This window comes from Mustelus asterias, chromosome 20 (assembly GCF_964213995.1).
Source record: "Mustelus asterias chromosome 20, sMusAst1.hap1.1, whole genome shotgun sequence".
Classification (NCBI taxonomy): Eukaryota; Metazoa; Chordata; class Chondrichthyes; order Carcharhiniformes; family Triakidae; genus Mustelus; species Mustelus asterias.
Genome location: NC_135820.1, coordinates 49,390,285 through 49,402,536, shown reverse-complemented (window position 1 = coordinate 49,402,536; position 12,252 = coordinate 49,390,285).

Genomic DNA, 12,252 nt, shown 5'->3' with positions numbered 1-12,252 from the left:
AGTCGTAGGATATGTGGAGATTAGGCACTGCTGATTAATTCAGCTTGTGCGTCTAAATGTTCACCAGGATATTGCAATGAATAGTAGTAAATTCATGATTAGACCAGTAACCCCTAATCAATACTTGAGCCTCATGACATAGGGCAAGGTTGGAGGGAGGGGATGTGCGGTGCGGTGCGGTGGGGTGGGGGGGCGGGGGGGGCAATAATGCAAGTGAGCAGGAAAATCAAATTTCTCATCTACCTGGACACAATAACCATGTTGAGCGGATCTTCCCTCCACAATGGAGGCCCAGCCGTTTTCAAATTGTAAAGTTTAAAAAGTTGCTTACAGGGTGCCTCAAGTTGAAGGCTGCAGCTCCTTCCATACTGGGGAGCCCTTGAACCGTCCTTAAATTGGACAGAGAGCATGCCCTTCGGTCAATAATTGACCAATTCAGGGACAATCACTGCTGAGTGACTGTTTCGCTCACTGTGCTGGCTTAGAACCCGTATTTGACCCCAAGGTCAGGGGCATTGTAGATTGGCTGATTGAATCAGACACAATGTTCCTTCGGTTGTTCATAATAGGCAGAGTACAAAATCAGCCCGTGCTTGCAAATCCCAAAACAAAGCATCTACTGTTAGATGTGATTGGGCAGCACTTGCTGAACAACCCTAAGGGAACTGATAGCTACAGTAAGAACCAATTTAAGATAATCAGTCAATTTTCTAATCAGTCATTTGCACTTGCTAGAAGTAAATGAATTCATACAGAGACCCAATTTCTTCAAATGTAAGGAATATGTTCAAACTTTGGGCTCTTTTTCAATTACCCAGAAGCTTGGGGAGGCTATAGTTTGATCAGGCAAGGAACCATAAAGAAGGTTACAATCTTGGGCTAGTCATACCCACTCTGTGCACAGGACACCCCCACAAAGCATGCATCCCCTTTCCTTCTTACCTTTTCACCACAGTGAAAAGGCAAACTCCTTACTCTCTCTTGCCTGCCCATGCTAACCGCATAATGGCTTATTAACAAGCTTATTGCCTGTTAATTTTTTTTAAAATGGCAGTTGGGTTGCCAATTTCGATGCCTGCCTAGCTCCTTTATTGAAATTTGGCATGGTGTAGTCAGGTTCACGACCTGACATTATCACACCAGATTTTACACACGCGTGGAATGGCAACAGTACAGATTTGAAAGCATAAAATCCAGCCCCATGAACGAGCAAAAAAGAGATAGAAAGAAAAATTTAAATAGATAAACATTTTCAGTAACCATTAAAACCTAAAGAAATTAGACTCTATGGGTGGGATTTTCTGGCCACGTTCGTCCCGAGACCAGAAAATCCCACCCAAGGTCAACAGACCTTTGCATAGTCCGTGTCTATGATTCCGGTGGCGGGCGGGATGGGAAAATTCTGCCCCACGTGTTCAATGCCAGGGAGGTTGACATTTGATATGTCCTTAAAAGGTCACTTAGCCTGACATTAACAAGACATAGCTTCCTGTGGCACGTTTAGTTCATAACTACCTCAAAGAAACAGCAACTGTTCACTAATTAATGCATTTCAATGATGAGACAGACCATGAAATGTTCTTTTTTCTGAAGCTAATGGCTTCAGTATAACATATCTCAGACAACAACTTCTAGATTTCCATAGATAACCATGTCATTGCTGCAGCATTTGCACATAATTGATGGTAAGCACTACCGTAATCCAAACTGCACAATGCATTTTGTCAACTTTTTAACTTCCAGTATATTTTATTTAAATATTATTGACCAAGTAATTGCAGTGGATAATGTAAGCTGTGAGCTTGCAGGGCGTTCCGAAAAGGAAATAGGATTTTCTAGATGAAATTACTTGCAAAGCACAGAAAACATTCCTGTGGTAGTTGTAATAACACCTGAGTTTCCTAAATTGAATCATTTATTTTCTCAGCAGTGACATCCCCTCACCTCTTAAGTAACAAAATCATTTAAGTATGAAGGCTCATTTTCTCTACTGCAAACGTTTTGTCTGGGCAATTGCTAGCTCTGATAAGGAATTGAAACAAATTGCATTCCATTAATGCGGTGTAGACTGGTAGCTCTTTTAAACCTCACCTCCATTTAATTAGGTTTCAGTAATGGAATCCTGCTAGCTAGTTAACCATTTGTTTGGAAAGACATCTAATAAACTTAACTCGAATTTACTTTCTAGCAACCAATAACCTTACAAAAAATATTGTTGAGAAAGATGGTTTGGGAAACTTCCCAGTCATGTTTTTACAGAACCACCTATTCCTTTTCAACATACTGGCTGAGATAACATAACAATTCGATCTCTCCTCGGGCACCAGTCAGTGGGTGTCCTGTAAAAATGCATCGCCTTAAGATTATAACTTTCCATGTCGCTTACTTTTTAAGAAGCTGAAGACCATTCCCCCATTCATTGTCAAATGGCCTGGTGGAGGGAATCTCTCGTTCTCCAGCATCCTTAGTCCAACAAAGGAACCCTTGGCAAGCCAGCCCCCTTCCCTGGATAACAATGCCCCTCCCCCACCTCCACCCCTCCACACCAGGATCTCGTTGACTGGCCCGGCTATCCTGCCCCACTCAGCCTGGTTCAGCAAAGATCCCTCTACTTCGACTGCAGTACCAGTGGTCACTGTTCCCGGTGATGCTACCAATACTGACCTCTGATCGATTGATTATTCTCAGAGGTCGGACATCCGCCCATTCCAGGAAGTAGAGCAGAAGATTGCCCCAGTGGAGCTAGGAACTCCAACAGCAGCCAGCAGGTTGTTTAATTGGGATTTAATCCCAATGGGCTCCCAGATAATTTTTTTTGCAAAGATATAATTTATTCATAACATACTTGAAAAAACATTATAAACATTTCAAGATTAAAGTGCAATAACATTCACTTTTCCTACCTAGATCATGTTGCACTCTGAGGTGCTTCAATACAATTGTGATACATGCAATGTTCGCAATATCCATTCAATATGAGTCCTGAGGGGTTCTGTACATTTCCCCTCCTCTCAGTTCACTATGACTGAAAGGTCTTAGACAGCGACCTTTCCCCATTGTACCTCTGTGGCGCCTGCCCTATGTTTTAGTGCGTCCCTCATGTAGTCCTGAGCTTTGGAATGTGCCGGTCTGCAACACTCGGTCGGGGATAACTCTTTGCACTGGAAGACCAATAAGTTTCGGGTAGACCAAAAAGCATCTTTCACTAAGTTGATGATCCTTCAGCAGCAGTTGATGTTTGTCTCAGTACGCGTCCCTGGGAGCAGCCCATAGAGTATAGAGTCATGCGTCACAATGCTGCTCAGGATGAACCAGGACAAATACCACCTCAACTCTCTCTAGAGAGGCATATTCCACAAAGAGGTGGGCAACAGTCTCTTTCCCAACAAAGCCAACTCGAGGACAATGTGCAAACAAGGTGAGACTCCAAGCAAGTAGGAAGGATCTGGTGGGGAGGGTCTTTCTCACCACCAGCCAAGCTAGGTCTTGGTGCTTGGTTTGAAAGTTCTGATGATGAGGTAATTTGCCAAACAACATTGACAGTCCGCTCAGTGTGCCATCCAACAGGATCCACCATTTTCTTTTCCCAAAGGGTCTCTAGGATATTACATGCAGGTCACTACCTAAAGAACTAGTGGTCAAAGGCATAAATTTTTCCATGAGGGGTAGTTGGTAAGGCACGGTCCAATTATTCAGAGCATTCTGTGGCAGCATTGCCAGACCCATCCTTCGCAAATACCGGGGACAGGTAGAACCTGAACAAGCAGTGAGACTTGGTGCTTGTGCGCCAAAAGTCCATACACAGCTTGATGCAGTCAGAAACAAAGGTGACCCTTAGGATTAGGGTGATATTGGGCATGATTTTCTCCCTTTACCTAGAGGTTTATGCATTATATCCCTGCAAACTTGGTCCATTTTTGATCTCCGGATAAAGTAAAAGATGGGACAGGTGATAGCCACAATGTAGGAGTGTGGACTAGGCCAGTTTTTGTTTCACTATAGATACTCACTCCTTCCAGTTTCTGCCACATGCCCTGGTCCTTCCAAACCATATCCCCAGCACCTTCAGGGAGTCTAACCTGATGGTTAAGGGGACAAGAGAATCAGTCAGCCCAGTTCCCAAAGAACATGGCCTTGCTTTTGCCATGATTTACCTTGGCACCCAAGGCCAGTTCGAACCCGGTCGCAAACGTTGTTCAGCCTGCACACCAACAGCAGATCCAAGCAGAAGACAGTGATTCCATCCATGTACAGGGAGGCTTTGAACCTGAGTGCCTCCACTGCCTGGTATTATCACTCCTCTTATGCCCGAATACTTGCTGATGGACTCAGCAAAGGGGTTCTATTCGACACACAAACAGGACACGAGACAGAGAGAGAGAGCAGCCCTGCCTGACTCCAGGTTTAATTAAATGGCTTTCTAACTCCCACCCGTTGATTGAAACTGTGCTACTGATGTTTGTTTAGAGCAGTTGGATCCAATTGCGGATTTCCTCCCCAAATCCCATTTTGGAGACTACATCCATCATGTAGGAGTGCAATATTCTGTCAAATGCTTTCTCCTCATCCAAGCTGATGAGGCAGGTGTCCATGCCACTGACCCACAAATAGACAATCCTATCCGTGCATCGTGCAAGGCTATCAGAGATCTTCTTGCCAGGTACAGCGAGGGTCTGGTCAGGGTGGATCACTGAATCCAGAGCAGACCTGATTCAATTGGCATTAACCTTGAACAGAATTTTATAATTCAACAGTGAAATGGGTGACCAATTTCTAATTTCCTACCTTTCCCCCTCCACCTATAGATGAGGATACTGATGCCTTTCCTCATGGATTCTGATAAGCATACTCTCGTACACTTCCAACAGGTTCTGTGGATCCAGTCCCACAGAATTGAATACAACTCAGCCAGTGAGACATCACTACTGGGAGTTCCTCCCTTTTTGAAGGACTTAAGAGCCTGGATATGACCATGGCGAAGTTACTACCAGTTTCCCTCCCAGTGCTTCAGATCAATGACTTTTTATCAGAACAAGAATATTGTCTGCTTCTAAGTATTCTGGCTGCAAATTAAAATCAGTGCTGAAAAAAGATTTTGCAAATACAGTGCAGAAAGTCAACATTTTTAACTACAAATGTTTTTGCTTTTAATTTTCTGTGAATTTAAATGGATGAAATTTGATATTAAATACCATTGTGTCAAGTTGCCACTAGTGCAACCACCAAGTTGACTATATCCAGAGAAAGCCTGTTCTTATCTTGACAATGTAGTTTTTCCACCTTAAAAGATGAATAAGAATGATGTTATTCTAGAGGAGAAAGGGAATTGGAAATAATGGTGCATCTATTGAAAAACAAACAAGTCTTTAGTGTGACACTGACTTCATGCATTTCCTTGAAAACAGGGGATAGCATGTGACTAAGCTAAACTTAGAAAACAAAGCTGGTTTGTATATCAAGAATGTCCATTATGCAGAGAAATCCAACTCTCATGTATATAACGAAGAATGTCAGCAACTGTTTTTTTATAAAATCAGACAGATTAGGATGTTAAACAGTAAATCAATATAACAAGTTAATAATCCATGGACGAGATTTCAATGCATTTCCACTTATAATTGATTCTAAGGGGAGTGATGCTGAATTTCTTTGCAATATCAAGAAATTGATCTGCCTTAAAGGGCTTTTTCTGAATTGTTCTGCAACTGTATTGCAAAGGGGATAGCAACAGTGGAATTTGGTGCACCTTCATCTTAGTCCTAAAATTCTGAAAGTCCTTTATGACCACATATCCTCTCTACTGAAAAACTCTCTGACAAAAATAGGTCATAAGGGCTGCTTGTGACATGTTTTTAGTTAACTGCTTGCCCTTTTCCCCACACCTTACTGTGTCACTTTTATAATAGTCAATATATATTATTTTTCATATCCAATCTATGAATTCAAATAAAATACTAATATTCTTGTTCAGCTTGAGCCGATGGAAGGCAATTGCACAGACCTGGTCACAAAGGGTAATCGTTTAAAACAAGCAATGACACCGATGTATTAAAGTACTAATTTACAGGTATGTTAATCTTGGGATCTTGTAATTCATCTCTAGATCATATCTTAAGATTATTGATTGCAATTGTATAAAGCTTCTATTGGAGGTGGGTAGGCCCCTGTGCCACATATACATTTACAACACAAAATCTTATTTCTCAATAACTAAATTTCCACTAGTAAATATTGTACCCCAACATTTTGTAACATTTAACATTTCATTAATTTCCTAACACTAACTAGACTTGCTTGTTTTAGTTTCAACAGTGATTGGTGAAACTAACATGTAATGCTCATATGCTGAACAGCTTATATATTCACTTTTATGTGGGGTAGATTGTGTTTCCATTGTGATGTGTTTTACAGCGCATCAAGGTAATACAAGGTTTTGAGGATTACATTTCCTTATTAAAATAAATGGTTTTGTTTGTGAATTTTCATTTCCTAGGAATGTTTTAATTAAAGTTAATCTCTGTATATATTTTTTGGATACTTTTTGTAATTTGTTAAGCTACCAATATGTTCAACATGAGTTGAACAGGATTATTTATCAAAACTGGGTTGGTACTGATTACATTTTCTGTGGTTATGGTATTTATTACTGGAGGAAAGATGACCTGAAAGTGTCACATGACTTCTATTTCCTGGAATGTTTAGAGTAAAATTATGGCATACTATTGGAAGTAAACCTAATTCTGATTGGGTCATTTTTAAATAATGTTATCACTTATCTATCCATTTCTTTGTTTTAAAACTGAGTCAACATTTTGAGAATTAAATTAATTCATTCTTTGGTAGGAAAAGGGAAAGATAAAACAAACAACAAATTCTCTCAATGATTTCAGCTGGGATTGCAGTTGATGTAGTTACTGAAATGCTTTTGAAATGCTTTTGTAGAAAACTAAAGTATGATCACAAGCTGCAGACAGAGGAAGAGTATTTACACGTCATGTCACAGTGCTACTAATATGTGCTACTTGTTGAAATCTAGCACAATGAAGCCAGAATAAACTAGTCTTAATAAAATGATTTCCTTACTACTTCTAATCAGCTTTTCAACTGAAATGTACTGTCATATATTATATAAACTGTCATTTGCTTTGGAGATCAATCTCTTCATGTATCAATAACTCATTCTCCTTGTAGTTGGGGGAAAAATTAGCTTTAGCTGCTCTACAAAGCATTGGATTTTACCTTGATCTGATTGCTTTGAAAAGGTTAATATTACTTGGCTTTTTTTTAGATGACAAAAGATAACAGCAATAATGCAGAGTCAAATGGTGATCTTGTGCAGGATTAATCTTGGACAACTCATGTCTGCATCAGGGTCATTCAGGTTCTATCTGAAACACTTGAACTATTTTGCAGAAGTAGCATGAATTTGTGAGATGTTTGCATCACTTGAAAAAGTGTGGATACTAACATGTTGTAATGTGTTCTGCATGGGATTCTGAACTGATCAAGTCGTTGCATAGGGTATTATCACTGTGTATATTAGTATGTTTAGGCAAAGCAAGCCATTATCAACAAGGGTATCAGCTAGCAGTTTCACTGCAACCAGTTTAGAAGTTGGAGGGAGTAATTAGACCTTGAATTGAAACAAATGCAAGGGTTGTTGGGGAAAGAAGAGCCAATGGGAAAGAAAGCATTTTCAATGATAAAACATCTTTCAGGACATAACCAAAGTGGTTAGTGATTAACAAGTGTAGCCACTGTGGTATTGCAGATAAATACAGCACCCAATTTATACACAGCAAGATTCCACAATCATTATTGTGATAAATGATAAGACAGCCTTTTTCAATTGTGTTGATTGAGGGATAAATGTTCATTAAAGCATGAGGAGAACTGTTCTGTTCTTTTCAAAGAGAGATATGGGATATTTTACATGTTTACAACCTTTTATCTCTCCGCTCCGTAGCCATTGAGATCATTGATCACACCATTCCCTTCCAATGCCTTCACTTGTCTAACTGAATGGGACTATCTTTGCCTATATCCACTCTTGCTTATCCACCAGAGAATGTTCTGCAAATGACTTCTCTTCCTTTTCAGCAACATAATGCAAATATATAACGTCAGATTTCACACATACCATGACAATGTCCAGCTCTATCTCACCACCACTATGCTCAACCTCTCTACTGCCTTTGCTTTGTCAGAACATGCTTGAAGAACATGCAGTACTGGATGAACTGCAATTTCCACCAATTAAACAATGAGTGGACCTCTTCAGCTTCTCCACTGCTGAAACACTCATTCATGTTCATGTTACTTCCAGACTTGACTATTACAATTATTTCCTGGACAGTCTCCTGGACTGTATCAACTTGCACTCTACCAAAACCCTGCTGTTAAAATCTTAGCCTGCACCAAGTCCCCTCGCCCATCACCCCTGTGCTCGCTGACATGCTAGCTCCCAGTTCAGCAATACAACAGAATTTCCACTAAATCGAGATTGGAAGCACCAATGCCATTGTCCTCAGGCCCTCTCAAACTCCAGACCAAAGCAATCATATAAATGAACAGAAGTGCCATTTCACTGAAGCAGTAACCTACAGTAATCTCCAAAGCAGGAATTGTGTACTGCAGCCTCCTTGGAACTTTTCCAAGCAAGGGCAATTCATGGCATGGTGGCACAGTGGTTAGCATTGCTGCCTCACAGCGCCAGGAACCTGGATTTGATTCCCAGCTTGGGTCACTGTCTGTGCAGAGTCTGCACGTGCTCCTCGTGTCTGCATGGGTTTCCTCTGGGTGCTCCGGTTTCCTCCCAGTCTGAAAGATGTGCTGGTTAGATGCATTGGCCATGGTAAATTCTCCCTCAGTGTATCTGAACAGGCGCCAGAGTGTGGTGAGCAGGGGATTTTCACAGTAACTTCATTGCAGTGTTAATGTAAGCCTACCTGTGACACAAATAAATAAACTTTTAAACTTAAACAATGCAGTGTGGACATTGACCCAAATAAATCAACCCCTTCCTTCACTCAAGAGGTCAGCAACTGATAAATTTCAGAGATTTTAAACTCCACTACAGAAATTTGAGTACATCATTTAGGCGGACACACCAGTGTAACAACAATAACAACCTTTATGGATTTTCCCATTCCAATTCTCTTCACGCACCTATTATGCACCTACCTATGGAAACAGACATAAGTCTGCCTTAGTTCACCAGTGGTGAACTAAGGCAGACTTTTGTCTGTTTACATAGTTAGTGTGCAAATTTGGTTGTTAAAGTAAATGCTATTTCAAGTAACAATTACAAGCGCTTGTTCAAGGAGGTTACCCAGTAGATACATTTTCACTTCTGCTTCACATTAAGCTATCCAATGTTCCTGTTTAAGACTGCAATAGGGCAGCACATTTGTTACAAGTGCTGGACTTAAAAGACGTTAAAAATTTGAACAGCCTCCTTTAGGTAAAGGTAAAATTGTTTGCAGCGGGGAATGGAACCTCGCATGGGATCTTCCTGGAGATAAGTCTATATGACCTGCTTGCTAAGGAACCAAAAACTCAAACTGTACTTTAACATCCTTAGAATGCCTATTGCTTTCCTAAACTTCCCACAATTGTAGTGGCAGTTGCATCTGTAACAGGGCTGTTATTCCTGCTGGTAGAGGGGCACAAGCTCCATGGCCTCACTTCTGAAGCTATTATTAGCTTCTTGAAGAGAATGTTCTCTATTTGGCATTTCAGATATTATCATCTCTGATAATTGACCACAATTTACCAATGAGTGTTTCCAATCCTTCATAGCATTGGATTTGTACAGGTCAAAATATCCTCAGCCTAATGGAGAAGCTGAACGAAGAGTACATACTCTAATACATAGAATGATAGAATCCCTACAGGAGGCCTTTCGGCCCATTGAGCCTGCATGGACAACAATCCAACCCAGGCCTTATTCCTGTAACCCCATGTATTTATCCTGCTAATCCCCCTGACACTAAGGGACAATTTATCATGGCCAAGCAACCTAACCCGCACATCATAACCGCAGTACCCGGAGGAAACTCACGCAGTCATAAGGAGTACGTTCAAACTCCACACAGTCACTCAAGGCCGGAATTGAACTGGGGTCCCTAAAGCTGTGAGGCAGCAGTGCTAACCACTATGCCACCGTGCTGCCCCTCCAAGAGGAAGAATGATGACTTGGAGTTCACTCTGCTCATTTACCATTCTACATCTTGGCAGAATGGTTTTGCCCCAAGTGAGCTTCTGATGGGCTGCAGGCTAAGGACAACTTCCTTTTCTTCCTCACACATTGCTACCAAATGACATGGTGGAAAAGCATGGTTGGGCTAGAAAACAAGTAAGCAACGTACAGAGCAAATCAAACCCATACTTTTAATCAGAGAGCTGTCCAGCAAGATCTCCTCTTGAGTACAACACAAAGGTATCCCAAGACAAACTCAGAATGACAAGTATTTAACTTCCTCACCAAGCTCAATTTGGCTTTCCACCAGAACCACTTACCTCCAGACCTAATCACAGCCTTGGTGCAAGCATGGGTGCAAGAGCTGAATGCAAGAGGAGAAGTGAGAGTAGCTGTCTTCAATCGCTCCAAGGAGCCTATACAAAGCTGAAGTCAATGTGCAAAAACCTAATGGTAGTTGAAGTCACATCAGATGCAAAGGAAGATGATTGTTAGGGTGAATCATCACAGCCCCAGAATTTCACTGCAGGAGTCCCATAGGGAAGTGTCCATCTTTAAATAACTTTCCTCTATTGGAAGGTTGGGAAAGATGTTGTTTGCTAGTGCATCTACACTGATCAAGTCTGTTTACAAATGCCTCTGATAATTAAGGAGCAAATGCCAGCATACAGCAGGACTGGATAACATCCAGACATGGGTCCTTAGATGGTATGTAAAATTTGCACCACATCAGCTATTCATCTAGCAGAAGGAATTCTTCAGTTGCAAGCAATAAAAAGAGCTTACTTCAGTTCTTACTTCAGAACTTACTTTAGGGTGGCACGGTGGCACTACTGCCTCACTTGGGTTCAATTCTGGCCCCGGGTCACTGTCTGTGTGGAGTTTGCACGTTCTCCCTGTGTCTGCGTGGGTTTCCTCCGGGTGCTCCGCTTTCCCCCCACAGTCCAAAGATGTGCGGGTTAGGTTGATTGGCCATGCTAAATTGACCCTAGTGTCAAGGGGATTAGCAGGGTTACAGGAATAGAACCTGGGTTGGATTGTGGTTGGTGCAGAAGCACACAAAAAGCCTCTTACCCTTGTCCCTCCCAGAAAGAAAATACAGTCAAGAGAAACCTCTGGCCCACCAGCAGGCAACTTGTTTCTTAATCCAGCTGGGCCCTAAGGATCAAAAACAAATAACTTGCATCAACCCTCAAACTGCATTGCTTTCAGCAAAGCTAATTATGTTGGAAACTTGAACGTTTAATGCAACAAGCCCTGTAAGCAATAATGGACACGATATATAAACTTTTGCAAAATAATAAAATTAAAAGTTTGTTGCATAAGTTCTCAGGAACACTTTTTCTTTTTCAGTTGTATTAGCATTTTGCAACTGTTATGAATGGCTTTTTTGTGTCTGTTCGAGGAAGTCATTCTATTGATTTAAGAATGTTCAGACGTTAATCACATACTTGTGTTTCCTGCAGCTTGGCTACAGTAACGTAATCATAGAAATCCTACAGTGCAAAAGGAGGCCATTTGGTCCATCGAGTCTGCGCTGTCAACAATCCCACCCCAGGCCCTATCCCCACAACCCCACACATTTACCCCGCTAATCCCTCTAACCTACACACCCCGGGACACTAATGGGCAATTTACCATGGCCAATCAACCTAACCCGCACAACTTTAGAGTGTGGGAAGAAACCGGAGCATCTAGAGGAAACCCACGCCGACAAAGGGAGAACGTGCAAAGTCCACACTGACAGTGACCCAAGCCAGGAATCGAACCCAGGTCCCTGGAGCTGTGAGGCAGCAGTGCTAACCACTGTGCCACCGTGCCTCCCAAACTTTAAACTTCTAATTTGCCCCATTGGGTCTCTGGGCTCCCAGACCAGTACATCCTCCCTACACCACTGCCCCTGCAATGGACAGTAACGTGCCCTGTAATTGACTTTCAAAGAGATATTAATGATTCAACATTATAAAATATATCAGAGTAAACCAGTCTGCATGGGAAGTTAATTACAATCCTCCTAAAGTGCCATGAAGTTCAGTTGGTGAGCAAGATAG